The sequence below is a fragment of the Lissotriton helveticus genome, chromosome 11, assembly GCF_964261635.1.
Source record: "Lissotriton helveticus chromosome 11, aLisHel1.1, whole genome shotgun sequence".
NCBI lineage: Eukaryota > Metazoa > Chordata > Amphibia > Caudata > Salamandridae > Lissotriton > Lissotriton helveticus.
This window is the reverse complement of record NC_136072.1, coordinates 645328618-645350877: the sequence shown is the minus strand read 5'-3', so window position 1 is coordinate 645350877 and position 22260 is coordinate 645328618. Positions and strand designations below refer to the sequence as shown.

The window sequence follows — 22260 nt, the reverse complement described above, 5'->3', positions numbered from 1 at the left end:
ATTAAAAACCCTATTAGGGTCAGTCGCTTACCCAAGGGTGTAAGGCTGTAAAACGTATGCCTCCTGATCAGCCAAACAAATTAAACCTGCAAAACATAATAATGCAGAGTATGGGCTACTAATAATAATAGACCCTATATGTATGTACCGACTCATAGGTATATCATAATGTTACCTTTTGGATTTAATCATACATCAAGAAATGCTGACACGAATTCCAATCAGCCGTTTCCAAAGTTACTTCAATCCTTTTCAGACCTCGCTCAGTGGGGGAGTTCTGAGGAAAAGGGGAAGGGCTTAATCAAAAACTCGTAACATTAAAAACGCTAATTGTTATAGTCTTAACTATCTCCCAAGGGTGTTTACCTTTAATCGGTAGTCTCATTTAGCACCGCTCCTGTCCAATCGTGATCAGGTAGCTGTAGCAGAAAAAGGGGAGAAAAACGATTTGCTTTTTTTATAGAAGGTGGTTAACTTGGGTCTCCCACCTTCCTACTGCCACCATGAATCTGGTCAGTTAACACAAAGGACAGAATATCTTACCGTTCTGTCCTCGTAGCAGGGTTTTGGAACGATAACTTTAGGTCCAAAGAGTATCCACTATTTTCCGCGTCGCCGAACGCGTCACATGACTTCTACTTGGAGACCCTTTGTTATTGGACGAAGAGGCATGGAGCTAAAAGAAAGACTTTTTTTTTGAAACTTTGTTTATTGAAGGTTTTTAAACAAGACAGTACATACAGAGCGACATTACAGCGGCCGGAGTCTGTGGTTTACAAAGCAACATCAAAATGGGGTCAGGAATCGCAGCATAGCGAATTACCCTTAAACGGCTTGGACGACAACAATGCAATAATAAGCAGGTCATACATCAGAAACAGGAGCAGATCAACGGCAATCAAGCACAGGGAGCAATCGTTGGGGTTATACACAACACATCAGGGGTTAAAAAGAAAATAAAAGCAACAAATAAAGAAAGAGAAATACCATAGGAGAAACATAATAGTAAAAGCAACATTACATCATGTAGGTGGTAGGAGTGCATCACAGCATACAGATTCAATGGACAATGCAGTAGACACTATAGTGGAGGCAAAGCATAAGATCGAGTGACTGAGGTACCTTACGCTAGGCTACCAGCACCATCACCAGTGGGACCTCCCGGTAGTGTTTCATCACAAGCATTCCGGGCTAGAAGATAGGTCACCAGGGGCTGCCATATGTCTCTCGGTCTACTGGGTACTGGAAGTAGGTCATTAAATGTCGTGTGCTGCTCCTGACTGTATATCATATCAGCAATCCATTCTTTGAACTTGGGAGCCCTGCCACGTCCCCATCTGCATGCTACGCGCCTCTTCGCCAGTAGGAGCGCAGTGTCCACAAATTTTCTGTGTGTTGAGGGAATATGTGGTGTGTGCCCCAACAGCATGAGCAGGGGGTCAGGTTGTATGGATGACCCAATCATGGATTCAAGAGCGGCATGTACTTGCTGCCAGTAGGCCTGTAAGGGGGGGCATTCCCAAGCTAGGTGCAAGAAGTCTGCATGTTCTGCGCGGCAGCGGTCACAGCGATCAGTGTCAGCTAAGTGAAACCTAAATTTTTTTACAGGGGTATAGTACAAGCGCTGTAAGTATTTGTAGTGAATTAATTTGAGCCTACTGCTCGCCGATATACGAGCCGTAAGAGTACAACAGTATACCCATTGGTCCTCAGTAATGTCGATTGCCAGCTCTGAAGCCCATCGCGTTCTCGCAGGTGCCATAGGCTGCGGGCTATCCGCGCGGATATGGCGGTACATTCCCGAGACCAGGTGCGAACCATCGCTCGAGGTTAGCAGGAAATGAAGTGGAGGCGAGACAACAGGCTCCGCAGGATAGTCAGGGAGTATTGCCCGCATGCCCTGGCGGAGTCGCAAATAATAAAACACCTCAAGAGGGGTGCGTGCATGTTCCTTGAAGAATGCATCAGCGGATTTAAATCGGCCCCCAGTAAACATGTCCCCCCAGCACACGACCTTCAGGGTCCCACAGAGGCGCTGAAAGCCTTTCTCCTGCAGGAGTGCGAGTTCGGGATGATATGCGAGTGGCAGCAAGGGAGAGTATAAAAGTTCACAACGCAGTCTCTTAGCCAGTCGTCGCCAAGCATCAACAGTGCATGTGACCGATGTGTGGGGCGTCGTAATGGCGGAGGGCTGACAGTGCAGCAGACCTCGCAATGGCAGGGGAGCGGCAATCCAATCCTCAACCGCCAGCTGAGGTAGAAAGGGAGTAGGGCGAAGCCAGTGGTACGCATAATGTGCCTGTGCACAAAGATAATAGGCCTCGAAGTCTGGGAGGTCAAACCCCCCTTTATCATACGGCAGGATCAACAGGGACCATTTAAGTCGCGGACCCTTGCCACCCCAGAAGAGTCGACACAGCTCTGATCGTAGTGTCTTGAAAAAATAGGCCCCCGGGTAAAAGGGAATATTTAGAAAAAGATAGAGGAAGCGTGGGAGCACCACCATTTTGATCAGGGAAGCTCTGCCTGCCATGGAGATGGGTAGGGTGATCCAGCGGTCAACCAGGGCAGTGAGTTTGGTCATAGCCACCCCATAATTAGAGCGAAGAATCTCATCCCTGTCTCGCGATATCTGTACGCCCAGATATTTAAGATCAGAACTGCATCGCTCCAGGGGGTAATCCAGGGGAAAGTCTGGTACAGCAGCCGTGAGCGGAAAAAATTGGGATTTCGTCCAGTTGATCTGAACCCCCGACAAACGGCCAAAAACCACGAATTCCCTGAGTAGAGGGTTCAGATTATGTACTGGGTCTTTAACAAACAAGGTCATGTCGTCCGCATACAGGGAGACATCAATTTGGCGCTGGAGGCAGCGAAACGCTCCCTCACCATGGAGTTGGCGGATCCGGCAAGCCAGGGGTTCGACAGCGATTGCAAATAATAAGGGGGATAAAGGGCATCCTTGCCGCGTGCCTCTGGAGATATCGAGCGACGTGGAGAGATGGCCATTGATCAGCACCCTGGCAGTAGGCCGGGTATATAACAAACGCACCCAGGAGATAAAGATGGGGGGGAATCCCATGCGGGTCAGAACAGCAAACAAATAAGGCCACTCGACGGAGTCAAACGCTTTTGAAGCGTCCAAAAAAATCGCTGCAACAGGGAGGTCAGGATGAATTGTATGTAGTAGGGAAAAAAGGGTGCGAAGATTATGCGAAGTGGAGCGGCCAGGGACAAAGCCAGACTGGTCGGGTAGTATTATCCGAGTCATAAGGAGAGATAACCTAGTGGCTAGTACTTTTGCCAGGATTTTAACGTCGCTATTCAAGAGCGACAAGGGGCGATACGAGTCACAGGATGTGGGAGCTTTACCAGGTTTCAACAATGAGGTGATGACCACCTCGCGCATGGACCCCGGGAGAACACCGTCCTCGAAGGACTCTGTGAAGACCTCCCTGAGGACCGGAGCCATGATATCCACATAAGTTTTGTAGAATTCCGCGGGAAGACCGTCCAGGCCAGGTGCCTTCCCATTACGCAGTGACATGATGGCATCCCTTATTTCCTCCAATTCGAAAGGGGCAGCAAGGAATCGCCTGTCGACGTCGCTTAACCAGCATAAGGCTATGTCACGGAAAAAATCGTCGTACTGGACTTCAGGGGTGGTGACTGTGGTATATAGGGTGCGATAGTGGGATACAAAGGCATCCAGCAAGTCGTCCGAGTCCCTGACAGTATGCCCTTGGCCATTGACTACTTCAACGATAGTATTGCCCCCTCGCAATGGGCCCGTCAACATGGCTAATGCCTTGCCGGGCCTATCGCCCTCACAATATTTCCTCGCCTGCCAATGTTTATTTCGGAACCTGGTCTCCCTGGTCGCCTCCTCCTCATAGTGTGTGAGCTTGTCCCTGAACTCAGCGTGTGCAGCAGTGTGGTCGCCCTCCACCATTCTCGCCTCCAACGCCCTCAACTCATCTTCAAGCCTCCGAATCGTGCGCTGTATGTCACGCAACACCCCAAAGCTCTTAGACATGCAGTGACCCCTAATCGTGACCTTGAACGCCTCCCAGATAGTCTCGATGGAGGCAACAGAGCCCTTGTTTCGGGGGAAGAAGGCAGCGATCTCATCCCCCAGTTCAATTCGAAAAACTTCATCCAGCAGAGCCGTAGGTTGCAGTCGCCAACGCATCCGAGGGTAATCCCATCCCGGCAGTAAAACAGACAGCAGCACAGGGCTGTGATCCGAATAAGTGCGCGGGAGGTGGGTCACCGCGTTCACCCCAGGCATGGTCACACAGGTCAGAAAAAAGTAATCAAGGCGTGCCCAGGTACCAGTCTGTGACGTGAAGTGTGTGCCCTCCCTACGGCCAGGGTGTAGCTGTCGCCAGGCATCTAGTAGACCGCCTTCCGAGAGCACCCCCTCCAATGCCTCACGTGATCTGGGTTTGTAAATTGTCGCACCATCAGCCCTATCTAAGTGTGGCGCCAGCGCTATGTTGAAATCTCCTCCCCATAGGATGTGACGGGATCCAACATCTATGATCTTACCCCACAGTATCGTGAAGAAACTAGGCTCATCAACATTCGGGGCATAGCAGTTAACCAACGTGACTGTGTCGCGGCCCATTCGCCCCCAGAGTATTACATAGCGGCCCTCCTTGTCCGCCAGTTCCCCACACACCTGAAAGGGGACATTACGTTTAACCAGGATGACAACCCCTCTAGCATATGAGGAGTAGGACGAGAATGAACGGGCAGCAGCCCATTTACAACCAAATGTAGAACGCCCCTGTGGGGCTAAGTGCGTTTCCTGCAACATAGCAATCTGTACCTGTTTGCGATCTAAATATGCAATTACATTTCTACATTTTTTAGCATCATTGAGCCCCCGGACGTTCCAAGACAAACAGTGCAAAGGTATGGTAATCCCAGAGTTAGCCATTATCCAGACAGGGAAGAACTAAAACACTGCGCCATCTCAGACTCCCAAAATGCAACATCCTATATACAAAAGCACAGAGCACCGGTAACTGCCGCCCATATGTCGCCCACAACAAACCAACCATCCCCGAACCAACCCCCACCCCACCACCCACCACTGCATCCCAATCATGCCAGTAGCCAGTCCAATCCATGCCCTCCCACCGCCCACTCCCCAGAAATTCCCACAACTTGGATAGAGCAGCGGGGTACTCCCGTAGGGGGAACATCAGCATAGGCACACAGCCGCCCCCATACCCAAACGCCTCACAATCGAAACCGTCCATGGAAGAGGCTGGGACTGTGGGGGCAGTTCCTACAAATCTGTAACCGTCTGGGGTCTCAGTCATTTCCAGCCCACTGGACCCATACCTGCACCAAAGTCTGCAACAGTGTGAAGTCAATGAACGGAGGGCAGGTAGAAGACAGATACTTATGGGGATGGCGGAGTCCGTCAATCTTCATTAACTGCCGGAGGCATGTCCTCTTCGGGTATCTCACGATCCTCTCGCCGCTCCCTCTGCGTTCTGAGATGATGTTTCAGGAAGTCTTCAGCCTTATGTGGATCCGTGAAGAAGCGTTGTTTACCCTGGTGCGTCACCCTTAGCCTGGCCGGATATAGCAGAGCATAGTCTATCTGAGCCTCTCTCAATTTTTTCTTGACTGCCAAAAATTTCCGTCTTTCCTCCTGCACGATAGGGGTAAAGTCAGGATAGAGGGAGAAAGCGACTCCATTGTAGTGCAGGGTGCGTTTGGATCTGGCAGCCCTCAAGGCAACATCTCGATCACGGTAGTTTAGCAGTCGGGCTATGATAGGCCTGGGCGGGAGTCCAGGCTGCGGCACAGGAGCTAGGGATCTGTGCGCCCTCTCCACAATGAACTGAGAGGAGAAGGCATCTTCCCCTATGGATGCCCGGAGGAGGGACTCGATGTAAAGTTCCATTCTACCAGTAGCCGTGGATTCCGGAATGCCCGTGACGCGGATGTTGTTGCGTCTGCTACGGGCTTCCAAATCCTCATTCTTGGCCGCTATAACCCTAAGCAGGCTATCCATTCGAGCAAGTTGGGAGGTGTGAGCGGCAGTGAGGTCATCGGTGTCCGATATACGTTGCTCTGTTGCAGCTATTCTCTCCTCATGTTTGTCAACCTTGTGAACTAGTGCGTCCAGCCTAGACGAAATACCGTCCACCTTCTCCACCACAGTGGCAAATCCTTGGCGCATTTCCTGGAACAGGCCTCGGAGATCAGACGCGTTCGTGGGAGAAGACGCGGCAGCAGAGCCCGCGCCGCTAGGCCCAGGGTCCCCTCCGGTCGCCTTTGAGTTCTTCTTGGCGCTCTCAAAGCTGAGCTTCGCTTGTCGGTGCTCCTGGCGCACCATCGTGCCCTTGCGCAGCTCGTGAGCCACCGGTGCGGGGTCCGACAAAGCAAGCACTGGCCACCCCTTGGGCAGAAAGAGCGGTGAGGGTCGTCCCCGGTGGCCCCCGCAGCAGGCGGTGTGGTATGGTTGGGGGAAGGGGAACCACTAGTCACGCAGCGCTCACACGACCCTCACGAGCTGGAAACTCGTAGGTCAGCATATGCACCTCCAGGGCCCCTCGGTGACCGCACACGCAGCGCAGAGAGTCAGCCGGCCAAACTGAACAGGATGAAGGGGCAGATGAGGCCGCAGCGCCAGCCGGCCTTCGCCGAACCGCGACAGAGGTAGGTTAGGCCGTCCACTGAAGAGGCGTCTACATGCAGCAATCAAGCAAACCAGATATCATCAGCCGCAGCCGAGCACTGCCCAGGATGCCCAAGATGCGGACCGTTACTCACTGCGTGGGTCCGGACACCAACAGTATGCGGGCAGCTCCGCCGGCGAAGGTCTCCTCCGCGCTCCCATGCACGGCCGCGGCCATTAACCAATGGTCTTCCTCCGCCGCCAGTCGCGGCGCCACTGGTATTGCAGCCAGCACCCTCTGCCAGTCCAGAAGCAGAAGGGTGTGAGCAGCTCCGCAAGGATGTCCGCCGCAGTCGGGGGCCGTGCAGCGTAGCCCCGTTCTGTCAACCAGGGCGCATCGGGTTTCAGCCTCGCCTGGGGCCCTGCACCTCGTGGTCAACCCCGGCCTCGCGTGAGCGCCGGAGGCCGATGTCCGCACCCCGGCGTGATCCGGGAGTGCACCGGTGAAAGTTCCGGAGAGGATAAAGCAGCGGGGGTGACTCACAGCGGGCCCAGAGTCGGACCGAGTGTAGATGAGGCTGGTGGGTATCGGTTCCGCTATTGCAGGGCCAGAGAGGCCGCCAGACAGCAAGGATTCCTACAGGATCAGTAGCGTAGGAGACGGGAGCCGCTCACTCAAGCGGCCATTCCGTTTGCGCGCCAAGCCACGCCCCTGCTAAAAGAAAGACTTGACGCTCACTCGCCACCCCGAAAAATAGATAAAATTGCCTCAAAGTTATGGCTTGAGGGTGATAAAAATAGTAATGAATATAGTAAAACCCGTAACCAATTATCCATTAATTATTCTCATAGAAGTCCAACCGGTCTGAAAAACGGGTGTCAAATTGAGAAAGAGAGCAGATAATGGTATTTTGTAGGTTGCAAAACCGGATTTTTATACAGATCCTTGGGTCAAAGATATCCTCCTAAATGTACAATAAAGGATATAGGATTAATTAAAAAGTATTCGACTGAGATGTAAATCGCGGGCGCCATTTTGAGATGGGAACAATAGGGTATCAAAAAATATTGTCATATCAAACACATATCATACGAAACATTGAATCTCCACATAATCCCCCTACAGTGTAAATTCACAATAAGTCCCATACATAGCATAACGATATTGTGGATGTGACACAATACAGAGCATTGCGATAGCATAAGAATTACAACATCTTTAAACCTACAATGTAATGAAATTGTTAATACAATGCAAATTCACATTCGATAATAGCCTCAAATTGCGATGCAAAACCAGCCCCAGTAAGCGATGTATACATGGTTCTCAACCTTGGCTAAGATGGACCTACAGCCCTAGGAGTGACACTTGTTTATTGATTTCCTCTAATTCATTCAATCCAGTGTTCACTGTATCCAAGGTATGTATCCATTTACACTCCCATCTGTTAAGGATATCATGCATCCCCCCTCCTCGTGGGTTGGCTGACACTTTCTCTACAACCCACCATTTTAGGCTGTTTTCAGAATGTTCAAAACGTAAAAAATGCTCCACCAGGGGAGCCCCCCTGGTGCCACAGCGAATGCGGCTCATGTGCTGTAGAATCCGGCATTTAACTTTCTGCATGGTTTGCCCTATATACAGAAAACCACAGGGGTAAAGGATGGCATATATAGCCCCTGAGGTATTGCAGTTACTGTGGACCTTCAAGTTGTATGTCCGGTCATTGTGGGTAAATACAGTACATTCCACTGTCAGTGGACAGGCCTTACATGTGCCACATTTCGTATGCCCAACCACTGCTGGAAGACCCCAAAGTGTAGTTTGATTCCCTGGTTGTTTCATAGGTAACAGGGATTTGACCACATGCTCCCTGATGTTTCTACTCTTGCGGAAAGCATGTAGGGGAGGTGCCCTTCCCCCTACTTCCTCAATAATTAGGTGCCAATGCCGATTTATACATTTTTTAATGGCATTACTCTGAGTGTTAAATGTAGTAACACATACTAATCTCTTCTCAGATGATTTTGGTTGCATTTCAAGCAAGTGTTCACGATGATTGTGCCAGGCACGTTTACGTGCCTTCTTTAATAGTCGTAGTGGGTAAGTCTGGCCATCAAAAGAGCAGATTCATCAAAATAGTCCTCTTTTTTGTAACAATTCCTTCGCAACCTTAGGAACTGTCCAAATGGCAGATTGTCCCTAAGGTTGCGGGGATGGTGACTCGTATACCTCAGCAACGTGTTTCTCTCGCTACTCTTCCTATATAAGCTCGTGTATAGGAGACCTGCTTCTGTCGTAATTTTTAAATCCAAGAAATTAATGGAAGTTGTATCTGACTCAATTGTAAATTTAATATAGTTAGAACGTCCATTAAGCCATTCATGGAAATCCATGAGTCCCATATTTTCGCCCTCCCAAAGGAGGAGGACGTCATCAATATACCTGGCCCATAATAAAATGTTCTTCCGATATGGGTTAACTGAGTTCTGAATGTATGTATTTTCATATTCACTCATGAAGATGATGGCTAAGTTTGGGGCAAAACTTGCCCTCATAGCCACCCCCTTAGTTTGAATATAATATTTACCCTGTAATACAAAGAAATTTTTTGCCATGGCTATTGATAGCAAATCGATGATAAACTTGGTTGGGACTCTATGTGGGGCAGTTCTTTTATTTAGGACATGTTCAATACATAGTTGCGCTGCCTGCTGGGGAATGTTCGTATACAACGCAGTAATGTCCAGCGTTGATAGTAGACATTTGTTACAATCGTATGGGAGACCTTCGACCAACTGGATAGTGTGCATTGAATCCCTGATGTATGTGGGTGTAGAAATGGCAATGGGTTTTAAAAACACATCCACATATTTGCACAGTGGTTCCAATAAAGACCCACACCCCGAAATGATGGGTCTACCGGGGGGGGGGGCCTCCAGGTTTTTATGGACTTTGGGGAGGGTGTAAATAGTTGGCATACGCGGATCCTTTTTATTAAGGAACTGGTGTTCGACTTTAGTAATTACCCCCTCTCCCAGTGCTTTATCTGTCAGTTTGGTAATGGCCTCACTAATCTCCTTGGTAGGGTCTTTCTTAAATAAGATGTAATTACCCTCTACCGCTAGTTGGGACATTATTTCAGTTTTGTAATTCTCAAGGCTTTGGACCACTTTAGCTCCGCACTTATCGGCGGGCTTAATAACGATGTCATTATTGGTCTTCAAGGAATGTAAGGCAGCCTTCTCCTGTCGGCTTATATTATAAGGGACATACTGCCGTTTGTTTACTACCTTTTCCACGTCACGTGTGACCACTTGCTCATACGCCATTATTTTGTGATCCATCAGGTGCGTGGCAGGACTGAACTTCGATGGAGGTCTTAATCCACTGCCTGAGAAAACAGGGTTATAAGGTACTTTCAAGAAATAATGTCTTAAACGAATTTTCCTGAAAAATTGTTGTAATTCAATCTTCAGGTTGAATTTATCAGGTGTTGACGTAGGCAGGAATTACAGGCATTTTGCCAAAACATCCAGTTCAATAGGTGTCAGTTGATAATCAGATATGTTAATTACAGGGTTCTCAGGTCTATGCGCTATCACCTGTAGTGCTGGCGCCTCGTCTGGATCTCGCCATGGGAATCCTGCTGGAAGCGAATTTGCTTCCTCCCTCTCCCTTTGCCTCTGTTCCAAGGAGTCGAGCGGCTCCCCCTGCGTCTCCCCCAGGGGCGTCCTCTCCCAGGCGGGCCCCACCATTGGTCCTCGCCCAAAAAAGGTTGCTGTTCTGGATGATTTTGGGCCGAATTGTTGGAACTCGCGTCTGCACTGGTGCTGGGACGCTCCGAGTCACTATCTGAACTGCTGCCAAAAGAGGAGCCCGAGAAGGTATTGTATCTCCTATATCCCCCTCTGCCTCTACTTGACACACCTCCTCGCTGGTCTCTTACAAAGTATCCCTCCTGTAAGTATGGATACGTGATCTTTTAATCGTATCTTTTTATATCTTTTACAACTTTTTCCAATTTGGTGCTTTGGGTGTATATATCGAACTCCCTAATAGTTTTTTCAAGCCTGTCCAGAGCCTCCTTGGCATTCACCAAGGCCTTATCATCAGTGATCTCTTTCCTTAGCTCAGCTATCTCTCTAGTCAATCTTTCTACCTCCTCAACTGCAGTTTCAATGCCCAACACCATCCAATGTCTGGAACACGTGTTGGACACAACACTGAAGTTTTCTTTAAATTTTGGGTTCTCCAGAAAGATAGCTAGCTCGTTCCGCACCTGCAGTCCACTGGGGATTACATTCGAACGGAGATACTTAGCCAAGGTATGACCATGCAGTCGTGTCCGAATTAGCTTTTTTTCAAGTCTCTCTATTTTAGATATCTTCCCATTTAAAGACAAATCACTAGTAATAGTATTGCTGGTAGTGAATGTCCCACCTCCTTCCTCTGTTAAGAGTTTGTCAATATAGTCATCACTATATGACAAAGTCTCTTTATCAGACATAGTCTGATGCAAACAACAATTAAACCATACAGAAAGTTAAATGCCGGATTCTACACCACATGAGCCGCATTCGCTGTGGCACCAGGGGGGCTCCCCTGGTGGAGCATTTTTTACGTTTTGAACATTCTGAAAACAGCCTAAAATGGTGGGTTGTAGAGAAAGTGTCAGCCAACCCACGAGGAGGGGGGTTGCAGGATATCCTTAACAGACGGGAGTGTAAATGGATACATACCTTGGATACAGTGAACACTGGATTGAATGAATTAGAGGAAATCAATAAACAAGTGTCACTCCTAGGGCTGTAGGTCCATCTTAGCCAAGGTTGAGAACCATGTATACATCGCTTACTGGGGCTGGTTTTGCATCACAATTTGAGGCTTTTATCGAATGTGAATTTGCATTGTATTAACGATTTCATTACAGTGTATGTTTAAAGATGTTGTAATTCTTATGCTATCGCAATGCTCTGTATTGTGTCACATTCACAATATCGTTATGCTATGTATGGGACTTATTGTGAATTTACACTGTAGGGGGATTATGTGGAGATTCAATGTTTCGTATGATATGTGTTTGATATGACAATATTTTTTGATACCCTATTGTTCCCATCTCAAAATGGCGCCCGCAATTTACATCTCAGTCGAATAATTATTAATTAATCCTATATCCTTTGTTGTACATTTAGGAGGATATCTTTGACCCAAGGATCTGTATAAAAATCCGTTTTTGCAACCTACAAAATACCATTATCTGCTCTCTTTCTCAATTTGACACCCGTTTTTCAGACCGGTTGGACTTCTATGAGAATAATTAACGGATAATTGGTTAAGGGTTTTACTATATTCATTACTATTTTTATCACCCTCATGCCATAACTTTGAGGCGATTTTATCTATTTTTCGGGGTGGCGAGTGAGCGTCAAGTCTTTCTTTTAGCTCCATGCCTCTTCATCCAATAACAAAGGGTCTCCAAGTAGAAGTCATGTGACGCGTTCGGGGACGCGGAAAATAGTGGATACTCTTTGGACCTAAAGTTATCATTCCAAAACCCTGCTACTAGGACAGAACTGTAAGATATTCCGTCCTTTGTGTTAACTGACCAGATTCATGGTGGCAGTAGGAAGGTGGGAGACCCAAGTTAACCACCTTCTATAAAAAAAGCAAATCGTTTTTCTCCCCTTTTTCTGCTACAGCTACCTGATCACGATGGGACAGGAGCGGTGCTAAATGAGACTACCGATTAAAGGTAAACACCCTTGGGAGATAGTTAAGACTATAACAATTAGCGTTTTTAATGTTACGAGTTTTTGATTAAGCCATTCCCCTTTTCCTCAGAACTCCCCCACTGAGCGAGGTCTGAAAAGGATTGAAGTAACTTTGGAAACGGCTGATTGGAATTCGTGTCAGCATTTCTTGATGTATGATTAAATCCAAAAGGTAACATTATGATATACCTATGAGTCGGTACATACATATAGGGTCTATTATTATTAGTAGCCCATACTCTGCATTATTATGTTTTGCAGGTTTCATTTGTTTGGCTGATCAGGAGGCATACGTTTTACAGCCTTACACCCTTGGGTAAGCGACTGACCCTAATAGGGTTTTTAATGTTTCGTTAGTATATCACTACAACTGGGTAATCCCTCCCCTTTTTATTCTTCATAGGGTCATCTTCTACCCTTGGTTGCCCCTTTATTGTTTGTCCTGATGAAGACTCGCATGGTCCAGGTTTAACTCACCGGATGACCTTAAGTCGAGTCGAAACGTCGACGATACTAATTCTACCTTGGACCCATTTCTGCTATCTATGAATAAGTGCACGCATTTGACATGATTGTCTGTATTTAGTTGATCTAGATACTAGGTGCTACCAACTGTTGTGTGGGCCAGGTTGTTTGGGTACGGGAAATTGTAAGACTGTAATTATAATATATCAATTGTGAATATTTTTGTTTATTTCCTATGAATTTCCTTTTCTTCTTGATTCACTGCACACTTCTTTAATCACCTACTTTTGTGCACGCTCTCTCGGGCAACCGCTTTGTTATTATAATAATATTGAAAACTTTGTGAAATATCAACTATGTGATAAGAGACAATGAATTAAACATTGTTTTCTCCCCTGTTTGGATACTTTGGTGTTGTAGTGATATTGCTCTTTGTTCTGAGTAACTTAGCTCATTTATGGTTTGGAGCGTATCTGTGAGAAACGTCCATGAATACTCAAATGTTTAATATGTACTGATTGAATCAGTGTATTAAGGGAAAATGTAGACAGATTATCTAGAAATCCTTTTGATGCCTCCTCGCCACAGATACAGGTCACTGTCCCTCCTCCTATCCCTCTGGCTAGTCCGGAGAGGTATTCAGGAGATCCTGCCAAAACGCAAGTGTTCCTGACTCAGATTCTGCTTCGCTTTTCATGTAAGCCAGCCTCCTACCCTAATAATCACTCTCGTGTGGTATTTGCCATTTCATATCTGTCCGGTGACGCCGCCAATTGGGCAGTACCCTTGGTGAGAAATAACGATCCTGTGCTTTCAGACTGGTCTGCTTTCCGCACAGAATTCGAAAGGGTGTTTGATAGACGGGCCACTACCTTCAGCGCAGATAGGGAACTGTTAGAATTAAGGCAGGGCCGAAGCGATTTAATTACCTATTTAACAAAGTTCAATAGATTAGTGGCCGAGACATCCTGGCCGGAAGAGAAAAGAATGTCTCTTTTTTACCAGGGATTAAGAGATGGTCTAAAGGATGTGATTGCCCAGATTGATCCCCAACCATCCAACTGTATTGATATGGTTAATTTGACGCTGAGATTGGATGGTAGAAAGGCTGATCGAGGGGGAGATAGGAGAAGATGGGATAGGGGTCCTTCTAGAACTGAGTGGACTCCCCGCAGGGCTTTGCCTTCCACAGAGAATACTTCAGAGCCCATGGAGATAGGGGCGGTTAGGGCTCCCCTCACCCGAGAAGAAAAAGAAAGACGTAGGGTGGCCGGGCTTTGCATGTACTGCGGCAAGAAGGGTCACTATGTCAGAGAATGCCCCTCCAAACCAAAAAATTTAGGGGGTTGGAAAAGAAACAAAAGAGTAGCCACCACAGTGGTGGGAGCAACGGAAGAGGCAAGTGGGACATCTAAGACTAACCAGAGTGAGGTACAACCCTGGAAAGTTCCTTCTCTCACTGTACTCGCATTGTTGGAATCCGAGTCACATATCTTGTTGCCCATGAGGTTAGAGTGTCAGCTACAGGTTCATCCAGTGATGGTCATGATAGATTCCGGGGCCACAGGCAACTTTATTGACAGTGGGCTGGTGTCTTCTCTATCATTGGACAGAGTGCCCGAGACACTCCGGAAGAGGTCCTAGCTGTAGATGGGAAACCTTTATCTTCGGGTCTTATTACAGAGCAAACCGAGATGATAACATTGTCGGTGGAGGTAAAGGGAGGCAGACACAAGGAAGAGTTGTCTTTGAATATTATTGAAGCCCCCCAGTATGAGGTGATCTTAGGGATGCCTTGGCTTAGTCATCATAACCCTAAGATAAACTGGAAGGAAAAGACAGTACAGTTTTTGTCCAAGGAATGTACGACACATATGGAGGGGCATAAGAGAGCTCAGTCTTCACCTACGCTGATCCCTTTGTTGGTGTCCACAGCAGCCGAGAAAACAGTGTGCTTACCTATTGAGTATCACAGTTACAGGGATGTCTTCAGCGAGAGCAAGGCTGAGCAGCTCCCCCCGCACAGGCTCTACGACTGCCGAATAGACTTAATAGAGGGGGCCACCATTCCGTCATGCAGAGTATATGCATTGTCCGTTCAAGAGACAACCGACTTGAAAGAATATTTAGACCATTATGTGGACATAGGATTCATCAGGCCATCCAGATCTCCTGCCGCTTCTCCTCTGTTTTTCATCAAAAAAGCTCATGGGGATCTGAGAGCCTGTGTAGACTATCGGATGCTAAATAAAAAAACGATTAGAAACAGATACCCTCTACCCCTTATCGCAGTTTTATTGGATCAGGTGAGGTATGCCAAGGTTTTCACCAGGCTGGATCTGAGAGGCGCGTACCATTTGGTTCGCGTACGAGAGGGGGACGAATGGAAGACCGCCTTTAAGACCAGATACGGTTTGTTCGAATATACTGTAATGCCGTTCGGACTGTGTAATGCTCTGGCGGCGTTTCAGTATTTCTTGAACGACGTTCTGAAGAAGTTTGTGGACATCAGTGCAGTGGTGTACATAGACGATATTCTGATATATTCTGAGGACACCTCATTGCATCAACAACATGTGGTAGAGGTAGTGCAGAAGTTAAGAGAACACAAATTGTTTTGCAAAATCAGCAAATGAGAATTCAGCGTGTCCACTGTTGAGTTCTTGGGCGTTTTGCTAAGTCAGGAGGGATTGTAAATGTCTGAAAGAAAGATACAGGCGGTTCAGGAATGGTCTACCCCTACCTGTGTGAAAGAAGTGCAGAGCTTCTTAGGCTTTGCAAATTATTACCGCTGATTTATTCTGCGGTTCTCACATGTGGCTGTGCCCCTGACAAGGTTGCTCCGAAAAGGGGTTAAATTCCAGTGGTCGACAGAAGCAGCGGAAGCCTTCGAGTATTTGAAGAAAGCATTTACCACCGCTCCTATTCTTGCCCACCCAAAACCAGAACATCCTTATATTGTAGAAGCAGATGCATCGGATGAGGCCATAGTGGCCATCCTGTCCCAGAGGGATAAAGGCACAGGACAACTCCACCCTGTCGCTTACCTTTCTAAAAAATGGAGCCAGCCAGAGAAGAACTATACCATAGCCGAGAAGGAGCTGTTAGCCATAAAAAGGGCTTTCCAAGAATGGCGTCAGTATCTATGGGGGGCTAGATTCCCAGTCACAGTTTTCACAGACCATAGAAACCTTCAGTATATGAAGACAGCCCGTCATCTCACGCAGAGACAGATGAGATGGATGCTATTCTTCTCAGAGTATGATTTCACCATCACTTACCGACCAGGGGTGGATAACCTGAAAGCAGACACCCTCTCCCGACGAGATCAGGTTGAGGAAAAGGAGAATAACGATGTCATGGTAGCCATCGTTGACCCAGGAAAGGTGGTTTGCGTGATTCAGGCTGACTCTTTTTTGGAGATCGTTCGCAAGACAAAGGATCAGAATGCCTGGGTTCTTTGGGCTACAAAGGGTACCAATCGCTCGTTGAAACAAGGATTGCCTTTTCAGGACAACAGGCTGTATCTCCCGACTACAGCGTTGCAAAAGAAGGCATTTGCTTGGTGCCATGACTCCCCGTTGGCTGGACACCAGGCCGTACAAAAGACCTTACAACTCATGAAACGTCATTTTTGGTGGGAAAATGAAAAGACCGATGTAGCCAAATGGATAGAGCAGTGCGAGGCCTGTGCACGAGCCAAAAATTTAACTGGAAAAAGAAAGGCCTATTGATGCCCTTGCCTTCACCCAGAAGACCATGGCAGAACATCAGTTTAGACTTCATTACCGGACTACCCCCTGATCAGGGTAAGTCGGCCATCCTTGTGGTCATAGACTGTCTCACTAAAATGGGGCATTTCATCCCCTGTGTGAACCTCCCTACAGCAAGCCAAACGGCACAGTTACTATTGACCAATGTTATCCGACTACATGGAGTACCTGAGGTTATTGTTTCTGATAGGGGCCCACAATTCGTTGGCAGGTTTTGGAAGACTTGGTGCCAGGCTTTGTGGATCCAATCCTCGCTCTCCACCAGCTTCCATCCGCAGACAGACGGGCAGACAGAGCGTCTGAATCAGACGCTGAAAAAGTATCTCCGTTGTTACGCTACAGACGCCCAGGATTCATGGGTTTCTATGTTATGGATGGCCGAAATCGCTTATAACAACGCCTATGGTTTTGATGCAAGAATCCTTCCGGTTAGTATCCCTGAGGAGGTGTCTAGGCAACCCACAGTATTGGGGCAGATGCAAAAAACTTCACAACATACACAGGAAGATCAGGGTTCATCTGCTACAGGCGAAGAAGGAATACAAGAAATGGGAGGATAGACACCGGATTAAGGGTCCAGTTTATCAAGTGGGAGACAGAGTGTGGATATCAACTCGCAACATCAGATTCAAGCTACGCAGTGTATTTCATCCCAGGTACATAGGGCCCTACACCATAGTGAAGCAGATCAACCCGGTGGCTTACAAACTGAAGTTGCCTGGTACGCTCAGAATACATCCTGTGTTTCATTGCAACCTTTTAAAGCCTGCTCATTCTGCTAGAAGGCGAGCACCTCCGCCTGTGGTCTGTGATGCTGGGTCTGAGTATGAGGTCCGGAGTATAAAGGACTCGAGGATAAAAAGGGGCGTTTTGTAGTACCTGGTCTCCTGGAAAGGCTACTCGGCTGAGGACGATTCGTGGGAGCCTGTGGGGAATATGCATGCTCCTGCTGCAATTCGCTCTTACCATCGCCGTTTTCCTTTGAGGCCTGGGCCTAGAAGGCGCTAGGAAGGGGGACATACTGTCAGGATCTGTCTCAACTGCGCCTGCATTGCGCAATAAACACTGTTCAGACTACATCGCCCATGATCATTTGCGGTGCAGACAGGAAGTTACTTTAGTGTATGGAACACGCTTCCTGGTGCGCGTTTTTCTGGTTCCGGTTTCTTCCTACGAACGTGAGGGCGGCTGCTCTGCACGTCGATTCCTGATTTCCAAGCAAGCTCGGGGTTTCCGTCCATTTCCTTACTCGAGGTAGGAATACCCTGGACACACACTGTCTCGTGTGTTTCTCCGTTCTGCAGTTCTGGGATTCTCCGGTCATTGCAGGAACTGTGCCTTCTCGGAACCCGTGTGTAAGAGGCAGCGGGTGTCCGTATGTTGTAAACTTTGATTTACCGCTTCTGATGAAAGAGGCGGGGTGAATATTTCTTTACGGTTGCTCGTTGGTGTTTTTCTGGCTATGTGTGCTTCCTTCCAGGAAAAATACACTGGAATTGAGGCTAAGTGAATGTTTGGCAAAAGCGGAGCGCTGTGGTGAAAGGAACTACGCGCTGCTGTGTTTTGGGGCATTTACTCTCCCTTGGATTACAATTAGCAAAAGCGGAGCGCAGTGGTGATAGGAACTACGCGCTGCCGAGTTTACATGACGGTTGTGTATTGGGGAAAGGGAGCAGAACGCAGTAGTGGACGCAACTACGCGTTACTGTAGCGTACCTTATGTTGGAGACTAATTCGGTATCAAATAGAAAGTAACTATTTCTGGACCGAGGGGAGCGGAGTGTTGTGGTTCTTGCCTCCTACACACTACCGTGTCCTGGTTTTTCAAGTCTGACTATTGGCTTGGTTCTATCCTGAGTTCTTTCCTTTTTGTTTCTTCAGAATCCCTTTATTCAAATGCCTCCATGCTGCTCAGTGGTAGTTCCTAAACCACGATAGTCTCACACAAGTGTTCTTGCTTACATGTTTCTCATACATGCCCGTGACTGTATATCTATATGCTTCTCGTTTATGCTCCCCTTAGGAATTACTAAGTCAGCAGTGGAGAAGTGAAGATTGTTACTACATTGAAGGGTCTGGTTCTCTTTCTTTAAGCAGGTATAACTGGCTCCTATTAGCGAGAATATATGAGTGTAGCATTTACGTATATCAGTGGTGTTTATGAAGGTGTCCTTTTGTCATTTCAGATTTCCCTTCCCTGCTGACCCCCTTCTTTCCCTTCCCGTTTTTTTTATTTTCTTCTTTTTTCCCTCACCTAATGGCTCGAACACCTTGTATGTATCATCAGGGTGTTAGTGACATTTGGAGGTGGAACTATTGATTCAACAACTGGATCCTGTGGAGGAATTTTGACAGTCGAGACTCCTCGGCACTGTAGTGTGCCCTAGCTGTGTACACTCCCTCTAGATGGGCAGCAAAGATCTCCGCTATTTCCCCAGGGTCTGTGATAGGGGAGTTGCCTGGTCCGGCCAATTCTGGGATCCATCTGGAGCCTTGCTTGCGTTTTTCGAGCCACGCCAGCATTTTACCTGCCCTGTCCCCCAGTTCTTATACTCGGTGGTGAGTCTTTAAAAGTTTGACCTGCGCCTTCTCCAAAGCTAGTGCTTTATATTCTATTTGTTTCGTTCGGAGGCGGGTTGCCGTCTCTTCTGAGGGGTTCGCGTTGTGGGTCGATTCCAGGTGGACTAGGTCCACCTCGGTCTGGATTAGGTGTTCACTCTGTTTATGTATATAGCCAGTTTTGAGAGCTAATGCCTTCCCTTTGAGTACAGCCTTATAGGCCCCCCAGATGGTTATAGCCGACTTCACGGATCCAACATTTTCTGTGAAGTAATATTCGGTGTGTTCGAGCAGGCAGTCTTTTATGTCGGGCATTTTTAGGAGTCAAGGGGTTATGATTATGGGGCCGCGGGATCTCTGGCGGTGGTACGTAAATTCTACAAGGAGTGGGGAGTGATCCGAGATTCCCCTGGGGAGCCCCCTAGGATGGCGGAAAAGTTCCATATCAGTTGTGGGGGTGAAGAGTTAATCTATGCGAGAGCTACTATTGTGGGCGTTAGAATAGTGCGTGAAATAAGAAGTGGTCCGGTGAAACGAACGCCATATATCTTCGAGTCCCATCGCCTGTGCAAAATCTAGGAGATCAGAACTCTGTCTGTGTGATGTACGCTGGGGATGTCAAGCGGATCGTTCATAGTCATATTGAAGTCACCTCCAATAAGCAGGGGTCCGTGTGGGAGATCCAGTATTAATCGCTGCAGAGTCTGCAATGCATCTATTCCTAAGGTTGGGGTAATGTAAACTGACATAACATTTAGTGGTTTTCCCTCCCAGATAGCCTCCAGCACAGCGAAGCGGCCAAGTGGGTCAGCCCATGTCTTTGTACACGTTAGTGCAACATTTTTGCGAACAAGGATACCGGTCCCTCTGGAACCAGAGGTGCCCCCTGCGTGCATGAGCAATTTGTAACCCCCCCGGTGTAGTGCTTGACACGTGTTACCCATTAAGTGTGTTTCCTGGAGGAGAACCAGATCCGGAGCGTGACGTTTGAGATATTGCATGACTATCCCTCTTTTTATTCTGCTGCCTAGGCCATTGACATTCCATGTCATGAGGGAGAGAGACTTAGTCAGGGGGGGAGTCATGGTGGTTTAAAAAATGGAAGATATTTACGGAGTATAGGCCTCTGAGTCACAGAGTGTTTCCCAGTGGTAATAGCGCACCTAAGTCGGCCAACGACAGAGTCCAAAGGGGACCCGGTACTTCCTAATGATGAGTACGGAACGCCTTGTGGGGGCACGTATCGCTGTGTAGTAAGCTCCATGTCTAAAAAACCTCTTCAGCGTGTAAACAAAAACAAAGACAAAAACAATAATAGTATCATAGCAAACTTCCCAACTACCCACATCTCTGGCATATGTGGCTTTGGAAGGAGCAGTGAAGCGGAAGAAGGAAAGACTTTGCTGAAGACACAAAAGAAAACCAACAAGTCTAGAACAGAACATCTCAAACCCCCCCTCCCTCCCGATCCAACCTCCCACCCAGCCCCCCTGCCCGCAGACTTGAAACTATCCACTCCCCAACTAGGCAGAGTGCCTGTCGCCCTCCCAAACATAAACGGGGTGTGCGGAGAGCCATAGGTGCCCTCGCCCAAAAGTGACGAATATTTGAGTCTAGTGCAGCTTAAATAACCATGTATCAACAACAATATTCACATAGTACATTAAGCAATGACATGACCTTGAAGCTCTCAGGCGTCTGGACCGCTGGGAGTAGAAATCAGCAGAGGTGAAGATAAAGTCACAGTGCCCTCGGCCACCCAGGGTCAGAAGACTCCAGCCGTACAGTTCGAGCCTCAGAACAGCATTCCATTGGTGGCGGAAATGAACAGTCCGCTGGCGAGCTCACAAGTCTGTCCGAGTGTCTTCAGAGAATAGGTCTTGACTTTCTAGGGGCAAATCAGGATCAGCACGTTCGGTCGACCCGCCACGTCGACGCTGAGTAGCCCCCGATTGACGACATCCCTCAAGCCAGTCCCATGTTTCCTCAGGTGACAAGAAGAACCAAGTTTTCCCGTTCGTCTCCACTCGTAGCTTGGCGGGAAACAGCATGGTGTACTTAATGTCTTTGGCACGGAGCGCCTTTTTTACTTCGAGGAAGCTACGCCTACGAGCTTGAACCTTCACCGTGAAGTCGGGAAAGAAAGTTATCTGGGCGTTCCCCAGTCGTACAGGTGGACCTGCTCGCGCCGTTTGAAGGATCATATCACGGTCACGGAAGTTAAACACCCGGGCAATTATTGGACGGGGGGGGAGTGCCCACCTTCGGCCTCCCTCCAGGGACTCTATGTACTCGTTCGATAGAGAAGTAGTTGGAGAGTTGTTTTGGTTGGAGGTGGTTTTTAATTAGGTTTTCTACAAAGAGGTCAGTGGCGGTCCCTTCCATTCGTTCCGGGACACCTAGGATGCGGAGGTTATTGCGCCTAGCGCGTCCTTCATAGTCGTCCAGGAGTTCCCCCATTTGTGCTTGTTGTGTTTGAAGTTTATCCACCTGCTTTTGGAGAGTAGAGGTGTCATCCATGAGCGCCGTGGTTTTGACCTCTATCTCCCGTACCTTGGAATCCATTTTTCGAAGGTCTGCTTGTAGTAGGGTAACCTCTACGTTAACCGAGTCTATTCGGGTCTCCAGTGACGAACGAACTCCGGCTATTGCTTCCATCACGTCTTCCAGCATGGGGATACGTGTTGCCGGGGGGGGGGGTCGCAGTTTTGGGCGCATTGTCAGGGTTCACCTCTTTGGGTTCCCCTTTAGAACCCAACGAGAGTTTGTTGATTTGCCTCTGGTTGGATGTCTTACTGGAGGCCATGTTGGGGTGTCAATACGCCCGATGCAGTCCGGTGGCGCTGGACTAGAAATAGTCAACAGGAGTAGACCCTTTCTCTCCTGATTCAGGCAGGGTGACACCCCTCTCGCCAGACCAAAAGCACTGGGGTAGTGACGACCTGGCAGGGCGAGGAGTATAGCGGCGTCGCTTAAGCAGCAGTAGTTCACAGATACCGTTGAAAAGCACCTCTCGCAGTTAAGAGCACCGACAGGTAGGTC

At 48.1% G+C, this 22260-nt stretch overlaps 1 protein-coding gene and 1 long non-coding RNA gene across 4 annotated transcripts in view; both read right to left on the bottom strand.

Moving 5' to 3' along the window:
- Positions 1-22260, bottom strand: part of LOC144791046 (disintegrin and metalloproteinase domain-containing protein 9-like) — a 1785694-nt gene that overhangs the window by 1584872 nt on the left and 178562 nt on the right. The window lies entirely within an intron of this gene.
- On the bottom strand, positions 174-715 carry LOC144791611 (uncharacterized). Its single transcript, XR_013602438.1, has 3 exons — positions 544-715; positions 367-419; positions 174-277 (listed from the first exon to the last, which is right to left on the bottom strand). It is a non-coding gene; the product is annotated as an uncharacterized LOC144791611 (long non-coding RNA).